The sequence below is a fragment of the Lissotriton vulgaris genome, chromosome 1_1 (assembly GCF_964263255.1).
Source record: "Lissotriton vulgaris chromosome 1_1, aLisVul1.2, whole genome shotgun sequence".
In the NCBI taxonomy this organism is placed as follows: Eukaryota; Metazoa; Chordata; class Amphibia; order Caudata; family Salamandridae; genus Lissotriton; species Lissotriton vulgaris.
Genome location: NC_141685.1, coordinates 995,934,548 through 995,953,006, shown reverse-complemented (window position 1 = coordinate 995,953,006; position 18,459 = coordinate 995,934,548). Strand labels below are relative to the sequence as shown.

General features: G+C 52.8%; 1 protein-coding gene across 3 annotated transcripts in view; it reads left to right on the top strand.

The window, feature by feature from the left end:
- TECR (trans-2,3-enoyl-CoA reductase) overlaps nt 1-18,459 on the top strand; it is a 286,254-nt gene that overhangs the window by 128,503 nt on the left and 139,292 nt on the right. The window lies entirely within an intron of this gene.

Below are 18,459 nucleotides of genomic sequence, written 5' to 3'. Positions count from 1 at the left end.
TGCACAACATTGTTAGAGTACAGGGGCTTCGAGCCCACCCATTGCTTATCATTGGCTTCATCGTCACTCTCAGTTTCTTGCGTCACTTTACTTTGCGTGTACTGGCTTCACTTTCTGTTCTTTTGATTGTGCCTCCTTTGGAGCTTGGCCCAAGTACTACCTCTTCGTTCCACTGTGTGTCCTTCCACTGCTTGAACTTTCAGAGAGAATCATTTTCTTTTACTTGCTCACTGTTGCGTTGCCTGCCCCACACTCATCCCACATTTTTGCTGTTGGCCCATCCCTTCCACACGCCTCTTGTTTTGTTTCTTCTTCCATCCCTCCTGCGTTGTTGTTTCTCCCATCCCTCTTACCTCCCTCCCTCGTTGTGTTTTTTTTCTCCTGTGTTCCTAATCTGCTCTCCCAAGTGATGATTACTCACTCCCGCTGTCCTTATTGGTCCATTCCCACACGCCATAACCCAAGAAAAGTGCTATGATGGGGCCAGCCTTTTTTTAGGTCTCGCAGCTGGCGACGCATCGCGAAGCGCTGTCGCCAGCGAGACCTATTGTCGCTGACTGGGCTCTCAAGGGAGACAGGCACACGCAGACCGGACTGGAAATGTGGACGCGCGCGTGAACACACGCTAGCATCCACTGTGAGCCGTTCATTAACTTTCATTGTTAAACATGTACAGCTGGCGCCCCTCCCTGCAAGCCACACGCAATTGTACATTAAAGTTAAGCTCGCAATGCGGCTAAAAAGTAATCACATGCTGGGGAGGCGCTTTGCTTCAGTGCACTTTGTCGTGGCAGTGCGGCGCTCGCAGGCACGGCAGTGTCATCACTCACCCGTCTTGGTCGCCTCCCAGGAGCTCTTCTCGGGAAGGCAGGCTCCTCTGGGGTGCAGCATGGCGGGCAGGGGCTGCCTTTTTGTTGCTTTGGCAGCCCCCTCCCACAGCCTCGCAGGCCGCACAGCACTCCTCGAGCACAGCGGCCAAAGAGCGCAGGCGCCGCCACTGGGCACGCCAATGTGCACGCTCTCTGCGTCTCGCTCCTGTCCTCCCGCTTCTCTTCTGTCTTGTTTAATTCTACTACGGAGGCTGTTCTGCGCTCCATGCCGACTTGTGCCCCAGTCCCGCCCCTTGGGTTACGTGTGCTTCAGGACCAGCAATCCATCTTACAAGCAGCTCTGTGGGCTACGATCAGTGTTTTTGTGTCTGGATCCTGTTTCTTGGTTTACGAGCGCTGGAGGACCCGCACACCTGACTACTAGCTCTGGCGTGTGCCCCGATCCGGCCTCCCTGTGACTCTGACAACTGAGACGCACTAGGTGTGCACTCTCATGAAGCAGCGCAAGCCAGACTGTGCTGCTCAACCCCAGCCCGAGAAGCCTCACTCCGACGTCCACGCACCCCTTAGCTAGTCTGCAGGAGAGGGACAACGTACAGCAATGCTGGCCCTGTGACTAAGGCCCGCCGACACCGCACTGGACCCTTACGAGGTATCTTGCAAATTCAGTAGACGCCGGCGAGCCCTGACCTTGTAGCGTCCAGCTCTGTGGGCGCATGTAGAAGTACTTTGGTGATTACCTGGGATTGGAGCAGACATTGTAGTAATGCAGCGCTCACTGCAGCCTGCTGCCCTGAATCCCTTCCTATTTCAAATCCCCAGTGGGACCATAAATGCCATAGTAGAAGCGCACTGGCTTCCAAGATGGCAGCATCACACGTAGCGTGCACATGCTTGTTGGCTTCTGTTTCCTCCAGAGTGTTGAATATGTGTTGTGAATGAAATGTGTTAACCCAGGAGAAGAGAAGATCGTGCTTTAATCGCCTATCCAACAATGATTTGTTAGCAGTATCTGCCTTGAAACTTGTTCACAAGCATAAATGCCAATAGACCTAATACATGCGGGAGACTCCCGGTTTATTTTTTGTACGCAAAAATTTGTTTTTTTGGGCTGTAAGTGAAAGTGCCCCTGCTTCAATAGAAGTCGGAGAGAGAAAGACATTCTCCCGATCATTTTTTTAATAATACCAAACTTTCCCCTCCTAAAATGTTAGCATGTATGCCACTCGCAGAATTGGTATGGGAGTTTCCTTAAAGCGCACACTTTTACTTAGAGGGGTGGTTTGATAGGGCTATATTATGCCAGCCCATGAAGTCCACCTCTCAACCCCCACTTGCAGGCCCGTGGATGGAGTCTGTGAGATGAATGCCATTTCGCTAAAGCACCACCTCTTGATGAATTTACATAATTTCCTTTGCACCAAAAATACAAGCATTTGCAATGCAACCAGTCTCGCATTTACACGAGTTTCAGCTATTGGCATTGTAAATGCCAATGCTTTTTATTTATCTTGTGGTTTTTGAAACATAAATAAAACATATTGTCATTTACAAAGCCAATAGCTTGAACTCGCGTAAATGCAAGACCTATTGCTTTACAAATGCTTGTTTTTTTCTACCAGCTAATGCACCTTTCTTCAGTGTTGTTTGTCTCCTCCCACTCTTTCCCACATCTCTTGCCCCTTCTCATCCTGCCACCCGTCCTGACTTGCTTGCCCCTCCAGTTCCGCAACAAAATCAACCTGGTTGAAAGTTTTTAGGTCTCGCTGAACCAATGAGTAAGCATTGTTCGGCGAGATTATAGTAAGAGGCTACCCAAACTGCTGATTAGGTGCAGTTCATGTGAGCCAGGCGGGTGCACATCACCAACAACATCGCACACCATACACCATTTGTCTGAGCCTCGGCATCAGACTTCAAAGGAAGCCGCTCCCAAGCCGCCCCCCCCCCCCATCAGACTTCAAAGGAATGCGCTCCCCCACCCCAGCCTTAGCTATGCCGAAAGCTTGTTGAGGCAGCAGCCTAGCCCCACTCATTTCCGCTCTCTCATACTTGTTTTATTTTTTTTATGGAACGGAATCCTAAATCCACTGGATATGAGCAGCCTCGCTCTCTGTGCTCTGCTATTTTGCTATTTTGCTATGCTCCTATACATAGTCAAATTTATGCCTTAAAAGCATGCAAATCTTTGTTTTGACCTCCCAGATCAACACTATCACTTCTGAACTGAAAGCGTGCCATGTGAATTGAAACCCTTTTGGTGTCCGCCCCCCCCCCCCCCCCCCCCCCCCATCAGACTTCAAAGGAATGCGCTTCCCCGCCACAGCAATGCAATGCCGAGAGCTTGTTAACCTAATTCTCACACGCCCCCATCCTCTTGTTTTTTTTATCAGTGCCCTCTACACGTCACATTACTGGGGTCATTTATTGCATGGTTTAAAGCTAAAACCACTCTTCCACAGCCTCGAGAAAAACTTTGCACTTCACCATGGGTGAGAACCCGCCGCAGTGTATTTTCATGGGTTACGCATTCTTAACTGAATGAAGAGCATGGTCTTGTGGCTTGCTTCTAACTGGCTATGTTCACTTTCTGGAAAACAGAGTCTTCTTTACAGTGTTAGAAGGTGACCGGGCAGGAAACTGTTCGTACTTGCCCATTCCTTATTTATTTGCTGCACACTTTTGTATTCAGTACTTGGCAAGCTATGTGTCAGAAATATGTGAAACAATTCCTCCCACATATTTGAATTTAGGTATTTTAGAGGCTGATTAGATTCGCCATTTACCAGACGAATGCATTTATGGCCAGAACACAAAATAATTGTGAGACGTTAAATCAGGCTGTGCGGTGGGTCACTGAACTTCTTCAAAATCAGAACATTCAAATTTAAAACATAGCAATGCTTAATAAAAAGTAAGAGCCGCTGCAAACTCATAGTTTAACGTGCCTGCAATGAGAGAGTTTTAGAGTCTTGCACTCCTAGAGTGGTTTAGACATGGGTTTAAAGGAATAACTGCAGAATGATTAAATAGTAAAAGTCCCTCTTCATACAAGCGAGGTGCCCTGCCTGAGAGCTATTTTCGTCACGATATCGCACGTGCTGCACTAATGCATTACAGGATCTTCCTTGACAACGCTGAATGCACAATTGGTTTGGTAAATGATTTGGCATTAACTGTACAGTGATTGATGCCACCACGTTTGTGTTGCTGTCTTTCGTTGCATGATTGTCGATGTCTTCTACTATAGGCCTTCCGCCATAAAGACAATATGCTCGGTTGGAGTCTTCATACTATATGGGGAAGGTGTCTCGCCCTCACTCTACCGCCCTTTCTCTACCACTCTACCACCCTCACTCTACCGCCCTCACTCTACCGCCCTAACTCTACCGTCCTCACGCCCTCACTCTACCACCCCCACTCTACCACCCTCTCTATACCACTCTACCGCCCTCTCTATACCACTCTACCGCCCTCACTGTACCACTACCGCCCTCACTCTACTGCCCTCACTCTACCGCTCTACCACCCTCACGCCCTCACTCTACCACCCTCACTCTACCACCCTCACTCTACCACCCTCACTCTACCACCCTCACTCTACCGCCCTCACTCTAGCACTCTACCGCCCTCACTCTACCACCCTCTCTATACCACTCTACTGCCCTCTCTATACCACTCTACCGCCCTCACTGTACCACTACAGCCCTCACTCTACCGCCCTCACTCTACCGCCCTCACTCTACCGCCCTCACTCTACCACCCTCTTGCCCTCACTGTACCACCCTCACTGTACCACCCTCTCTACCACCCTCACTCTACCACCCTCACTCTACCACCCTCACTCTACCACCCTCACTCTACCACCCTCACTCTACCGCCCTCACTCTACCGCCCTCATTCTACCGCCCTCACTCTACCGCCCTCACTCTACCGCCCTCGCTCTACCACTCTACCGCCCTCGCGCTCTACCACTCTACCGCCCTCGCGCTCTACCACTCTACCGCCCTCGCTCTACCACTCTACCGCCCTCGCTCTACCACTCTACCGCCCTCGCTCTACCACTCTACCGCCCTCGCTCTACCACTCTACCGCCCTCGCTCTACCACTCTACCGCCCTCGCTATACCACTCTACCGCCCTCTCTATACCACTCTACCGCCCTCTCTATACCACTCTACCACCCTCTCTATACCACTCTACCGCCCTTTCTATACCACTCTACCGCCTTCACTGTACCACTACCGCCCTCACTCTACCGCCCTCACTCTACCGCCCTCACTCTACCGCCCTCACTCTACCGCCCTCACTCTACCGCCCTCACTCTACCGCCCTCACGCTACCACTCTACCGCCCTCGCTCTACCACTCTACCACCCTCGCTCTACCACTCTACCGCCCTCTCTATACCACTCTACCGCCCTCTCTATACCACTCTACCGCCCTCTCTATACCACTCTACCGCCCTCTCTATACCACTCTACCGCCCTCTCTATACCACTCTACCGCCCTCTCTATACCACTCTACCGCCCTCTCTATACCACTCTACCGCCTTCTCTATACCACTCTACCGCCCTCTCTATACCACTCTACCGCCCTCTCTATACCACTCTACCGCCCTCTCTATACCACTCTACCGCCCTCTCTATACCACTCTACCGCCCTCTCTATACCACTCTACCGCCCTCTCTATACCACTCTACCGCCCTCTCTATACCACTCTACCGCCTTCACTGTACCACTACCGCCCTCACTCTACCGCCCTCACTCTACCGCCCTCACTCTACCGCCCTCACTCTACCGCCCTCACTCTACCGCCCTCACTCTACCGCCATCACTCTACCACTCTCGTGCCCTCACGCTACCACTCTCGTGCCCTCACGCTACCACTCTCGTGCCCTCACGCTACCACTCTCGTGCCCTCACGCTACCACTCTCGTGCCCTCACGCTACCACTCTCGTGCCCTCTCTATACCACTCTACCGCCCTCTCTATACCACTCTACCGCCCTCTCTATACCACTCTACCGCCCTCTCTATACCACTCTACCGCCCTCTCTATACCACTCTACCGCCCTCTCTATACCACTCTACCGCCCTCTCTATACCACTCTACCGCCCTCTCTATACCACTCTACCGCCCTCTCTATACCACTCTACCGCCCTCTCTATACCACTCTACCGCCTCTCTATACCACTCTACCGCCCTCTCTATACCACTCCACCGCCTTCACTCTACCGCCCTCACTCTACCGCCCTCACTCTACCGCCCTCACTCTACCGCCCTCACTCTACCGCCCTCACTCTACCGCCCTCACTCTACCGCCCTCACTCTACCGCCCTCACTCTACCGCCCTCACTCTACCGCACTCACTCTACCGCACTCACTCTACCACTCTACCGCACTCACTCTACCACTCTACCGCACTCACTCTACCACTCTACCGCACTCACTCTACCACTCTACCGCACTCACTCTACCACTCTACCGCACTCACTCTACCACCCTCACTATAACACTCTACCGCTATTACGCCCTGAAATGAAATGAAATGAAATGAAAAGATAATTTATATAGCGCGATGGCTACCCTGAGGCGTCCCAGCGCTGCAAAGGTTTGGGCTAGGGCAGAGTTGCTAGAGCTCATACCGGTTTGTTAAAAAGCCAGGTTTTAAGGAGCTTTCAGAATGTCAGTAGTTTGGGCTCTGATCTGATTACGAGGGGGAGCGTGTTCCATATCTTGGCCAGGTTGTAGGAGAGTGAGCAGCCTCCACACCTCGCTTTCTTGATTCGAGGCACTGTGGTGAGGTAGGAGGCCCCAGATCTAAGATGTCTATTGGGGTGATAGGCGTTTACAAAGGGACGGTTAATAAAGCCCTCACTCTACCGCCCTCACTCTACCACTCTACCGCCCTCACTCTACCACTCTACCGCCCTCACTCTACCACTCTACCGCCCTCACTCTACCACTCTACCGCCCTCTCTTTACCACTCTACCGCCCTCTCTATACCACTCTACCGCCCTCTCTATACCACTCTACCGCCTTTACTGTACCACTACCGCCCTCACTCTGCCGCCCTCACTCTACCGCCCTCACTCTACCGCCCTCACTCTACCGCCCTCACTCTACCGCCCTCACTCTACCACCCTCACGCCCTCACTCTACTGCCCTCACTCTACCGCACTCACTCTACCACTCTACCGCACTCACTCTACCACTCTCCGACCTCACTCTACCACCCTCACTCTACCACTCTACCGCTATTACGCCCTGAAATGAAATGAAATGAAATGAAAAGATAATTTATATAGCGCGATGGCTACCCTGAGGCGTCCCAGCGCTGCAAAGGTTTGGGCTAGGGCAGAGTTGCTAGAGCTCATACCGGTTTGTTAAAAAGCCAGGTTTTAAGGAGCTTTCAGAATGTCAGTAGTTTGGGCTCTGATCTGATTACGAGGGGGAGCGTGTTCCATATCTTGGCCAGGTTGTAGGAGAGTGAGCAGCCTCCACACCTCGCTTTCTTGATTCGAGGCACTGTGGTGAGGTAGGAGGCCCCAGATCTAAGATGTCTATTGGGGTGATAGGCGTTTACAAAGGGACGGTTAATAAAGCCCTCACTCTACCGCCCTCACTCTACCACTCTACCGCCCTCACTCTACCACTCTACCGCCCTCACTCTACCACTCTACCGCCCCCACTCTACTGCCCTCACTCTACCACTCTACCGCCCTCACTCTACCGCCCTCTCTCTACGGCCCCCACTCTACCGCCCTCCCCCACTCTACCGCCCTCCCTCACTCTTCCGCCCTCCCTCACTCTACCGCCCTCCCTCACTCTACCGCCCTCCCTCACTCTACCGCCCTCCCTCACTCTACCGCCCTCCCTCTACCGCCCTCCCTCACTCTACCGCCCTCCCTCACTCTACCGCCCTCCCTCACTCTACCGCCCTCCCTCACTCTACCGCCCTCCCTCACTCTACCGCCCTTCCTCACTCTACCGCCCTTCCTCACTCTACCGCCCTTCCTCACTCTACCGCCCTTCCTCCCTCTACCGCCCTTCCTCCCTCTACCGCCCTTCCTCCCTCTACCGCCCTTCCTCCCTCTACCGCCCTTCCTCCCTCTACCGCCCTTCCTCCCTCTACCGCCCTCCCTCCCTCTACCGCCCTCCCTCTATCGCCCTCCCTCTATCGCCCTCCCTCTATCGCCCTCCCTCTATCGCCCTCCCTCTATCGCCCTCCCTCTATCGCCCTCCCTCTATCGCCCTCCCTCTACCGCCCTTCCTCCCTCTACCGCCCTTCCTCCCTCTACCGCCCTTCCTCCCTCTACCGCCCTCCCTCCCTCTATCGCCCTCCCTCTATCGCCCTCCCTCTATCGCCCTCCCTCTATCGCCCTCCCTCTATCGCCCTCCCTCTATCGCCCTCCCTCTATCGCCCTCCCTCTATCGCCCTCCCTCTATCGCCCTCCCTCTATCGCCCTCCCTCTATCGCCCTCCCTCTATCGCCCTCCCTCTATCGCCCTCCCTCTATCGCCCTCCCTCTATCGCCCTCCCTCGATCGCCCTCCCTCGATCGCCCTCCCTCGATCGCCCTCCCTCGATCGCCCTCCCTCGATCGCCCTCCCTCGATCGCCCTCCCTCGATCGCCCTCCCTCGATCTATCGCCCTCCCTTCAATCTATCTAGCGCCCTCCCTCACTCTATCGCCCTCCCTCCCTCACTCTATCGCCCTCCCTCCCTCACTCTATCTAGCGCCCTCCCTCACTCTATCTAGCGCCCTCCCTCACTCTATCTAGCGCCCTCCCTCACTCTATCTATCGCCCTCCCTTCAATCTATCTAGCGCCCTCCCTCACTCTATCTATCGCCCTCCCTCACTCTATCTATCGCCCTCCCTCACTCTATCTATCGCCCTCCCTCACTCTATCTATCGCCCCTCCCTCACTCTATCTATCGCCCTCCCTCACTCTATCTATCGCCCTCCCTCACTCTATCTATCGCCCTCCCTCCCTCACTCTATCTATCGCCCTCCCTCCCTCACTCTATCTAGGGCCCTCCCTCACTCTATCTAGGGCCCTCCCTCACTTTATCTCCCTCCCTCTATCTATCTATCGCCCTCCCTCACTTTATCTCCCTCCCTCTATCTATCTATCGCCCTCCCTCACTTTATCTCCCTCCCTCTATCTATCTATCGCCCTCCCTCACTTTATCTCCCTCCCTCTATCTATCTATCGCCCTCCCTCACTTTATCTCCCTCCCTCTATCTATCTATCGCCCTCCCTCACTTTATCTCCCTCCCTCTATCTATCTATCGCCCTCCCTCACTTTATCTCCCTCCCTCTATCTATCTATCGCCCTCCCTCACTTTATCTCCCTCCCTCTATCTATCTATCGCCCTCCTCACTTTATCTCCCTCCCTCTATCTATCTATCGCCCTCCCTCACTTTATCTCCCTCCCTCTATCTATCTATCGCCCTCCCTCACTTTATCTCCCTCCCTCTATCTATCTATCGCCCTCCCTCCCTCACTCTATCGCCCTCCCTCTATCTATCTATCGCCCTCCCTCCCTCACTCTATCTAGCGCCCTCCCTCTATCTATCTATCGCCCTCCCTCCCTCACTCTATCTAGCGCCCTCCCTCACTCTATCTAGCGCCCTCCCTCACTCTATCTAGCGCCCTCCCTCACTCTATCTAGCGCCCTCCCTCACTCTATCTAGCGCCCTCCCTCCCTCACTCTATCTAGCGCCCTCCCTCACTCTATCGCCCTCCCTCCCTCACTCTATCTAGCGCCCTCCCTCACTCTATCTAGCGCCCTCCCTCACTCTATCTAGCGCCCTCCCTCAATCTATCTAGCGCCCTCCCTCACTCTATCTAGCGCACTCCCTCCCTCACTCTATCTAGCGCCCTCCCTCCCTCACTCAATCTAGCGCCCTCCCTCACTCTTTCTAGGGCCCTCCCTCACTCTATCTAGCGTCCTCCCTTCAATCTATCTAGCGCCCTCCCTCCCTCACTCTATCGCCCTCCCTCCCTCACTCTATCGCCCTCCCTCCCTCACTCTATCGCCCTCCCTCCCTCACTCTATCTAGCGCCCTCCCTCACTCTTTCTAGCGTCCTCCCTTCAATCTATCTAGCGCCCTCCCACACTCTATCTATCGCCCTCCCTTCAATCTATCTAGCGCCCTCCCACACTCTATCTATCGCCCTCCCTCACTTTATCTCCCTCTATCTATCTATCGCCCTCCCTCACTTTATCTCCCTCCCTCTATCTATCTATCGCCCTCCCTCACTTTATCTCCCTCCCTCTATCTATCTATCGCCCTCCCTCCCTCACTCTATCGCCCTCCCTCTATCTATCTATCGCCCTCCCTCCCTCACTCTATCTAGCGCCCTCCCTCACTCTATCGCCCTCCCTCCCTCACTCTATCTAGCGCCCTCCCTCACTCTATCGCCCTCCCTCCCTCACTCTATCTAGCGCCCTCCCTCACTCTATCTAGCGCCCTCCCTCACTCTATCTAGCGCCCTCCCTCACTCTATCTAGCGCCCTCCCTCACTCTATCTAGCGCCCTCCCTCACTCTATCTAGCGCCCTCCCTCACTCTATCTATCGCCCTCCCTCCCTCACTCTATCGCCCTCCCTCCCTCACTCTATCTAGCGCCCTCCCTCACTCTTTCTAGGGCCCTCCCTCACTCTATCTAGCGTCCTCCCTTCAATCTATCTAGCGCCCTCCCTCCCTCACTCTATCGCCCTCCCTCCCTCACTCTATCTAGCGCCCTCCCTCACTCTTTCTAGGGCCCTCCCTCACTCTATCTAGCGTCCTCCCTTCAATCTATCTAGCGCCCTCCCACACTCTATCTATCGCCCTCCCTTCAATCTATCTAGCGCCCTCCCACACTCTATCTAGCGCCCTCCCTCACTCTATCTAGCGCCCTCCCTCACTCTATCTAGCGCCCTCCCTCACTCTATCTAGCGCCCTCCCTCACTCTATCTATCGCCCTCCCTCACTCTATCTATCGCCCTCCCTCACTCTATCTAGCCCCCTCCCTCACTCTATCTAGCGCCCTCCCTCACTCTATCTAGCGCCCTCCCTCACTCTATCTATCGCCCTCCCTCACTCTATCGCCCTCCCTCACTCTATCTATCGCCCTCCCTCCCTCACTCTATCTATCGCCCTCCCTCCCTCCCTCACTCTATCTAGCCCCCTCCCTCACTCTATCTAGCGCCCTCCCTCACTCTATCTAGCGCCCTCCCTCACTCTATCTAGCGCCCTCCCTCACTCTATCTAGCGCCCTCCCTCACTCTATCTAGCGCCCTCCCTCACTCTATCTAGCGCCCTCCCTCACTCTATCTAGCGCCCTCCCTCACTCTATCTATCGCCCTCCCTCACTCTATCGCCCTCCCTCCCTCACTCTATCTAGCGCCCTCCCTCACTCTATCTAGCGCCCTCCCTCACTCTATCTAGCGCCCTCCCTCACTCTATCTAGCGCCCTCCCTCACTCTATCTAGCGCCCTCCCTCCCTCACTCTATCTAGCGCCCTCCCTCCCTCACTCTATCGCCCTCCCTCCCTCACTCTATCTAGCGCCCTCCCTCACTCTTTCTAGGGCCCTCCCTCACTCTATCTAGCGTCCTCCCTTCAATCTATCTAGCGCCCTCCCTCCCTCACTCTATCGCCCTCCCTCCCTCACTCTATTGCCCTCCCTCCCTCACTCTATCTAGCGCCCTCCCTCACTCTTTCTAGGGCCCTCCCTCACTCTATCTAGCGTCCTCCCTTCAATCTATCTAGCGCCCTCCCACACTCTATCTATCGCCCTCCCTTCAATCTATCTAGCGCCCTCCCACACTCTATCTATCGCCCTCCCTCACTTTATCTCCCTCCCTCTATCTATCTATCGCCCTCCCTCACTTTATCTCCCTCCCTCTATCTATCTATCGCCCTCCCTCACTTTATCTCCCTCCCTCTATCTATCTATCGCCCTCCCTCCCTCACTCTATCGCCCTCCCTCTATCTATCTATCGCCCTCCCTCCCTCACTCTATCTAGCGCCCTCCCTCACTCTATCGCCCTCCCTCCCTCACTCTATCTAGCGCCCTCCCTCACTCTATCTAGCGCCCTCCCTCACTCTATCTAGCGCCCTCCCTCACTCTATCGCCCTCCCTCCCTCACTCTATCTAGCGCCCTCCCTCACTCTATCGCCCTCCCTCCCTCACTCTATCTAGCGCCCTCCCTCACTCTATCTAGCGCCCTCCCTCACTCTATCTAGCGCCCTCCCTCACTCTATCTAGCGCCCTCCCTCACTCTATCTAGCGCCCTCCCTCACTCTATCTATCGCCCTCCCTCCCTCACTCTATCGCCCTCCCTCCCTCACTCTATCTAGCGCCCTCCCTCACTCTTTCTAGGGCCCTCCCTCACTCTATCTAGCGTCCTCCCTTCAATCTATCTAGCGCCCTCCCTCCCTCACTCTATCGCCCTCCCTCCCTCACTCTATCTAGCGCCCTCCCTCACTCTTTCTAGGGCCCTCCCTCACTCTATCTAGCGTCCTCCCTTCAATCTATCTAGCGCCCTCCCACACTCTATCTATCGCCCTCCCTTCAATCTATCTAGCGCCCTCCCACACTCTATCTAGCGCCCTCCCTCACTCTATCTAGCGCCCTCCCTCACTCTATCTAGCGCCCTCCCTCACTCTATCTAGCGCCCTCCCTCACTCTATCTATCGCCCTCCCTCACTCTATCTATCGCCCTCCCTCACTCTATCTAGCCCCCTCCCTCACTCTATCTAGCGCCCTCCCTCACTCTATCTAGCGCCCTCCCTCACTCTATCTATCGCCCTCCCTCACTCTATCGCCCTCCCTCACTCTATCTATCGCCCTCCCTCCCTCCCTCACTCTATCGCCCTCCCTCCCTCACTCTATCTAGCGCCCTCCCTCACTCTATCTAGCGCCCTCCCTCACTCTATCTAGCGCCCTCCCTCACTCTATCTAGCGCCCTCCCTCACTCTATCTAGCGCCCTCCCTCACTCTATCTAGCGCCCTCCCTCACTCTATCTAGCGCCCTCCCTCACTCTATCTATCGCCCTCCCTCACTCTATCTATCTCCCTCCCTCACTCTATCTATCTCCCTCCCTCACTCTATCGCCCTCCCTCCCTCACTCTATCTATCGCCCTCCCTCCCTCACTCTATCTATCGCCCTCCCTCCCTCACTCTATCTATCGCCCTCCCTCCCTCACTCTATCTAGCGCCCTCCCTCACTCTATCGCCCTCCCTCCCTCACTCTATCTAGCGCCCTCCCTCACTCTATCACCCTCCCTCCCTCACTCTATCTAGCGCCCTCCCTCACTCTATCTAGCGCCCTCCCTCACTCTATCTAGCGCCCTCCCTCACTCTATCTATCGCCCTCCCTCCCTCACTCTATCTATCGCCCTCCCTCCCTCACTCTATCTATCGCCCTCCCTCCCTCACTCTATCTATCACCCTCCCTCCCTCACTCTATCTATCGCCCTCCCTCCCTCACTCTATCGCCCTCCCTCCCTCACTCTATCTAGCGCCCTCCCTCCCTCACTCTATCTAGCGCCCTCCCTCACTCTATCTAGCGCCCTCCCTCACTCTATCTAGCGCCCTCCCTCACTCTATCTAGCGCCCTCCCTCACTCTATCTAGCGCCCTCCCTCACTCTATCTAGCGCCCTCCCTCACTCTATCTATCGCCCTCCCTCACTCTATCGCCCTCCCTCCCTCACTCTATCTAGCGCCCTCCCTCACTCTATCTAGCGCCCTCCCTCACTCACTCTATCTATCGCCCTCCCTCCCTCACTCTATCTATCGCCCTCCCTCCCTCACTCTATCTATCGCCCTCCCTCCCTCACTCTATCTATCGCCCTCCCTCACTCTATCGCCCTCCCTCCCTCACTCTATCTAGCGCCCTCCCTCACTCTATCACCCTCCCTCCCTCACTCTATCTAGCGCCCTCCCTCACTCTATCTAGCGCCCTCCCTCACTCTATCTAGCGCCCTCCCTCACTCTATCTATCGCCCTCCCTCCCTCACTCTATCTATCGCCCTCCCTCCCTCACTCTATCTATCGCCCTCCCTCCCTCACTCTATCTATCACCCTCCCTCCCTCACTCTATCTATCGCCCTCCCTCCCTCACTCTATCGCCCTCCCTCCCTCACTCTATCTATCGCCCTCCCTCCCTCACTCTATCTATCGCCCTCCCTCCCTCACTCTATCGCCCTCCCTCCCTCACTCTATCTAGCGCCCTCCCTCCCTCACTCTATCTAGCGCCCTCCCTCACTCTATCTAGCGCCCTCCCTCACTCTATCTAGCGCCCTCCCTCACTCTATCTAGCGCCCTCCCTCACTCTATCTATCGCCCTCCCTCCCTCACTCTATCTATCGCCCTCCCTCCCTCACTCTATCTATCGCCCTCCCTCCCTCACTCTATCGCCCTCCCTCCCTCACTCTATCTATCGCCCTCCCTCACTCTATCTATCTATCGCCCTCCCTCACTTTATCTCCCTCCCTCTATCTATCTATCGCCCTCCCTCACTTTATCTCCCTCCCTCTATCTATCTATCGCCCTCCCTCACTTTATCTCCCTCCCTCCCTCACTCTATCTATCGCCCTCCCTCCCTCACTCTATCGCCCTCCCTCCCTCACTCTATCTATCGCCCTCCCTCCCTCACTCTATCTAGCGCCCTCCCTCCCTCACTCTATCTAGCGCCCTCCCTCACTCTATCTATCGCCCTCCCTCCCTCACTCTATCGCCCTCCCTCCCTCACTCTATCTATCGCCCTCCCTCACTCTATCTATCTATCGCCCTCCCTCACTTTATCTCCCTCCCTCTATCTATCTATCGCCCTCCCTCACTTTATCTCCCTCCCTCTATCTATCTATCGCCCTCCCTCACTTTATCTCCCTCCCTCCCTCACTCTATCTATCGCCCTCCCTCCCTCACTCTATCGCCCTCCCTCCCTCACTCTATCTATCGCCCTCCCTCCCTCACTCTATCTAGCGCCCTCCCTCCCTCACTCTATCTATCGCCCTCCCTCCCTCACTCTATCTAGCGCCCTCCCTCACTCTATCTAGCGCCCTCCCTCACTCTATCTAGCGCCCTCCCTCACTCTATCTAGCGCCCTCCCTCACTCTATCTAGCGCCCTCCCTCACTCTATCTAGCGCCCTCCCTCACTCTATCTAGCGCCCTCCCTCACTCTATCTAGCGCCCTCCCTCACTCTATCTAGCGCCCTCCCTCACTCTATCTAGCGCCCTCCCTCACTCTATCTAGCGCCCTCCCTCACTCTATCTATCGCCCTCCCTCACTCTATCGCCCTCCCTCCCTCACTCTATCTATCGCCCTCCCTCCCTCACTCTATCTAGCGCCCTCCCTCACTCTATCGCCCTCCCTCCCTCACTCTATCTAGCGCCCTCCCTCACTCTATCGCCCTCCCTCCCTCACTCTATCTAGCGCCCTCCCTCACTCTATCTAGCGCCCTCCCTCACTCTATCTAGCGCCCTCCCTCACTCTATCTAGCGCCCTCCCTCACTCTATCTATCGCCCTCCCTCACTCTATCTATCGCCCTCCCTCACTCTATCTATCGCCCTCCCTCACTCTATCTATTGCCCTCCCTCACTCTATCTATCGCCCTCCCTCACTCTATCTATCGCCCTCCCTCACTCACTCTATCGCCCTCCCTCACTCACTCTATCGCCCTCCCTCCCTCACTCTATCTAGCGCCCTCCCTCACTCTATCTAGCGCCCTCCCTCCCTCTATCTATCGCCCTCTATCTGTCTGTCGCACCACTACAGCATCACTCAGCACCACCACAGCATCACTCAGCACCACCACAGCATCACTATGCGGTACCACAGCATCACTCGTCGCCACCACAGCATCACTCGTCGCCACCACAGCATCACTCGTCGCTACCACAGCATCACTCGTCGCCACCACAACATCACTCGTCGCCACCACAACATCACTCGTCGCCACCACAACATCAATCTGTGCAACCATTCAACAACTGGTTCAAATATGTTCTCTCAATGTTTCAAGCTTCATTACAAATATCACAAAAGGATGTTAATATATCACTTCTGTTCTTGGATTTTCTTCACAATAAAATACACTGAACATAATCTTTACAAAGGTTATTTAACACAAGTTTAAGCTATTGCCATTATAAATTACAAGAACTTTTATTTAAGTATTAATTATTTTAAAAAAATAAAAGCCATTGTTTTTTGTAATATAAATACATCTAAGTCACGTAAATACAACACATATTGCTTTACAAATGCTATAGGTGTCACATTTGCGAAAGTTAAAACTATTGGAATTGTAAATGACAAAGCTGTTTAGCTATTTTCAAAACCAACACAAAAAGTATTTTTTTTTTTTTTTATACTTTCAGCCGCTCTGCTGTGCAACATGACTGAAAATGTTATATCTACTGGCTTTGTCTTTTCTTGTAGGACTGCAGGGGCGAGCAACGGGGGACTGGCAGAGGGCTAGAAGCAACAAGCAATTAAACAGGACAGGGTAGTTACTTTCAGCCATGCTGCACAGCAGACACACTTATGTACACCATGGATTGAAAAAAAAATGACGGAGCCAATAGATTTGCATAGGCAAGACCTGTTGGATTTGCTAATGTTGTTATACATGCGTCACATTCCAGGTGGTGTCTTGTGATGTGTTGTGCTGGTGAGGGTGAGTTATCTTTGTTAGTTTTTTCTGTATGTTTGTGTGGTATGTTTTGGTATTGCATGGGACAGTGCCCTAGATTTAGCAGCAGTTTGCCAACTATATGTATTTGATGCAGTGTTGTAATTGCAAAGACCTAAGGCAACTCAAAATACAATCAAGAACTGACAATAGTTCATAATAAACTGAAGGAACAAGACCTAAGAAAGTACAAATATACTTTAATGAAGTAGTGTAATAAATATGAAATATAAATCAATCCACATGCTTACCCCAGTCAGAACATTCATGCAATCATTCTAGTAACTGAAGATATAAATATATATACATGACCTACAAATTGACAATAGCCAGAAAAGTTGATATGTATGATTAATTTTACAGTAGCTGATCAGTCTACTTCGTATGGTTATCAATAATTAAAAAGCTAGGTTCAACTCAGAAACAATGGATAGATCGGAGAAACATTCGTCTTAGTCAAAAATAAGTGGCTAGAAACTAGATGGTATCTACGCGAGTTTCGGCACAAGGAGTGCTTTCATCAGGAGAAGCCACAAAATAATATCTCTTGATACCAGATGGGATAACAAGAAGTCCAATTATCAGGTGGTAGAGTGAGTCAATAATGTCAACTGTGTGAGACAAATCCTAAGTAATTACACAGAGGGTCCAAATATACAAAGGAACTTGCGTATGCAGCGGCCAGTGAGCCTGATGAAAACCAATCCGCTAGATGTGTTAAATAAATTATATCCTCTCTGTGTGACCAACATGGTGGAGTCAGCTGCCAAACACCGTCAGAAATCAACTTTGGTGCAGTGTTGTGCATATGTTTGTCTGGTGTTCGGCCTGGTGTGTGTTGCATGAATATTGTAGGTGAAATTGGAACTGTGGTGCATGGTATCCTTGTTGGCTATAGAGCTCTGTTGGAGGCGGCCTGTTGAAAGGCCAGATCTAGGTATTCTTAAGTATATTGGTTGTGTGTGACGTTGTTCATAATATTTAAAATAGGTTTGTGTGTTGGAGTTTGGATGAGAAAATCGTTATTGAAAAAATTGTTCAGCATAATCACAATGTTGTATACATTTGTTTGGTGTTGGATGATCCCTTCTGAAGGAGAGTGCTTGGCCTTCTTGGTCTTGGGATTCAAAAGTATTAGCACATATTTGTATGTGGTAATATCAAGGAATTATTCGCTGTACGTTTGACCGCTGTAATTTTTGGTAAGGAAACCTGACCTGTGGGACCAACATACAGATACAAATACTGTGTTTGCGCGAGGAACCCATAAGTTCTACGTATGACTAATACAATTTTTGTGAGACTTTAAAAAAAAAAATGTTTACATTTTGCAGTGGTGAAATTAACTGTATGTGAAATATGTATTGCTAGGTTCTCGAAGGTAAAGTCTTATTTTAAACCACGCAACAGATTTAGCCTGTTTGGCAGCTGTGCAAGCTTCTTAGTGTGGGCCATTTAGTAAAGAGGTCAGATTAATTAACCATTCATTGTTTGACCGCTCAGTTGAAACTACTTCAGACTGATAAGACTTTCAGCTCAGAAGAGAGGACCCCCCCAATATATGAAAAAAAAGTTGTCTGTTCTCCTACGATGAACCGGAAGGGAATCTGCAAGCATACTAGATACTAGAACCATTGATCTCTCTAAAACCAGCAAAGCCACCACTCTGAGCGTTTTATGTATGGCTTTTTTGGTACGTGGTACTTTTGCAGCACACTGTTCAAGCACATACATAACTCGTCTGTCTTCGGGTTACTGCTCGAAGGTTCGTGGGTGGTCCTCCTTTTGAGTGGGTCTGTGGAGTATTTATTACCTTACATTCCTACCTGATTGGCAAGGCAGGTCTTGTTACGCACGGACGTGGCCCCAAAGCTGAGACCACTGCCTTGGGACGGGACAGTCTGTTGTGTGGACTGGACCCAAGA